At 40.4% G+C, this 2,458-nt stretch overlaps 1 pseudogene; it reads left to right on the forward strand.

Annotated features, from left to right (window-relative positions):
• The first annotated feature begins 426 nt into the window (after positions 1-426).
• LOC111172450 (large ribosomal subunit protein uL22 pseudogene) lies at positions 427-1,061 on the forward strand (annotated as a pseudogene).
• The last annotated feature ends 1,397 nt before the right edge of the window (positions 1,062-2,458 follow it).

A 2,458-nucleotide genomic window follows, 5' to 3' on the forward strand; every position in this document is an offset into this window, starting at 1 on the left:
GATATATTAAATAAATACATAGTCTATGTACAGCTATATTAAATAAACATGTAGGTTTAAACTAAATCAGTTATTTTCTTCTACTTGATTCTAGGATAAACAAGTGGTGGCAGGGACCAAAAAATTACGAAAAGCTATAAGGCAAAAACTTAACATTAAGTAAATTCATTTTATGATGTGGGAAACACATGCAATATAATATTTAATGAAAAACCTCAACTCAAAACTATATATGGCTCTTCCAAGTGGTGAATCCTCTGGTTATCGCTGCCATCCTGGCCTTGGCGGTGCCGATTCTGAGACCCTCGGGAGGAGGACTCTCGCGGCTACTGATTTCTCCCTGGGAGCGGCGTTCTGTGCGGGGAGACTTGCTGGAGTCCCACGCTTGGTGCCCCGGTGCTCTCGGGCCTCAGCGGGGCGCGATGGTTGGGAATGGGGCTGGCTGGGGGTACAGGCAGGCTGTGGTGGTTCCCGACTCCGGAGGTCCGGTGTCTTCGCGGTGACCTCTAAAAATGGTTCGCTATTCACTTGACCCAGAAAACCCCACAAAATCATGCAAGTCGAGAGGTTCAAATCGTCGTGTTCACTTTAAGAACACTCGTGAAACAGCCCAGGCCATTAAGGGTATGCATATCCGAAAAGCCACCAAGTATCTGAAGGATGTCACTTTAAAGAAGCAATGTGTGCCATTCCGTCGCTACAATGGTGGAGTTGGTAGGTGTGCCCAGGCCAAACAGTGGGGCTGGACGCAGGGTCGGTGGCCCAAAAAGAGTGCTGAATTTTTACTGCACGTGCTCAAAAATGCAGAGAATAATGCTGAACTTAAGGGCTTAGATGTAGATTCTCTGGTCCTTGAGCATATCCAGGTGAACAAAGCCCCCAAGATGTGGCACAGGACTTATAGAGCTCATGGTTGGATCAACCCATACATGAGCTCTCCCTGCCACATTGAGATGATCCTTACTGAAAAAGAACAGACTGCTCCTAAACCAGAAGAGGAGGTTGCCCAGAAGAAAAAGATATCCCAGAAGAAATTGAAGAAATAAAAACTTATGGCCTGGGAATAAATGCTGCAAAAAATAAATGCAAATAAAAGTAAAAAAAAAAACCCAAAAAACTATATATGATATAGTGTATCTCTTAGCTAAAAATGCAGGCTCCACAGTCAGATTTAGGTTTGAATCTCAGCTTCTTACTTACTACTGTGTGGTCTTGGACAAATTTCTTTACTTCTCTGTTCCTCAGTTTCTTTTACTGTTAAATAGGAATAATAAAATTTCTGCCTCATAGGGTTATTATGAAAATTGTAGACTTTCTAAAGGGTTTAGAACAGTAGTTGGCCCTGGTAACCATTCAAGAAATATTAATTAAACAATAATGATAGCTAAATGTTGTTTATTATTATTAATATATTAATAATGTTGTGAACTGTTATTATTAATATAATATATATTATATTATACATTATTATGTAATGTATGACATATTATTAATATATTATAGTTATTATATAATATATTGCAATTAACTGTTATTATTCATAAGTATATCTAATTATACTTGTAAATATATTATTGATCAGTCTATCACAGAAAAAGAGCCTGGAAGGAAATATACATAAATATGTGGAATTAAGATTATGGATTACTTTTCTTCTTTTAATTTTTCTAATGAAAAAATATATATTAATTTTATCATGAGAAATAAGTAATATTTTTTAAAAGAGAGCTCATTCTATCTGCAAATGCATAAGACTTCTGTTTGAACTATAGACCACCTTGGCCCAGGGTTTCTCACGGCCTAGTTTAAGAACCACTGCTGCTCCGACACTCCTCACTCAGGCTTGCCCCAGGTAGTACGAGGCCATAAAGGGCTAGCCGTCCCAGCAGGCCCAGATTCCCATGTGAGTTGCTTGGTAACTGGGTAAGAAATCTGAGCGTCCTGTCCTGGGCAGCCTGTGGACTGACAGTAGGGTTGGGGTGCAGGTCCTCTGAGAGCTGTGAGAGGGCTATTGCCTCCCGGAGCTTTCTCTGGAGGGAGAGTCTTCTTCCTCTGAGACTGGCACTCCTCAGCCTCCCCCCACCAGCAGTTGGACTTGGGTCCTCAGAGCAGGGCTCAGGTCAAGTAGCTTGGGACCATTAGCTTTGTCGGTACATGATCTCCTCCTCACCTGGCACTTTCTACCTTTCGATGTCTTTGAAGTCTGCGCCATGACTGGCCTGATCAAAAGCTCCATTTCTGTTTAGACTTTCTGCAAGTCCTTTGCATCCCTGTTCTTCTGTGATTTCCATTGGCTTAAGGCCACTTCCCTTTCCAAGTCTGGCCAACCTTCTGGCAGAAGTCCCTCTACAATCAGCAATCTAATCTTATCATATAATATTATATATTATATAGAAATAATACATATTATTTAAAATCATATACATATATCTTTTTTCACATTCCTAGTTTTTCATTC

This window comes from Delphinapterus leucas, chromosome 16 (genome assembly GCF_059928025.1).
Source record: "Delphinapterus leucas isolate spDelLeu-1000000601 "Yukka" chromosome 16, BTC_Dleu_Yukka2, whole genome shotgun sequence".
Lineage (NCBI taxonomy): Eukaryota > Metazoa > Chordata > Mammalia > Artiodactyla > Monodontidae > Delphinapterus > Delphinapterus leucas.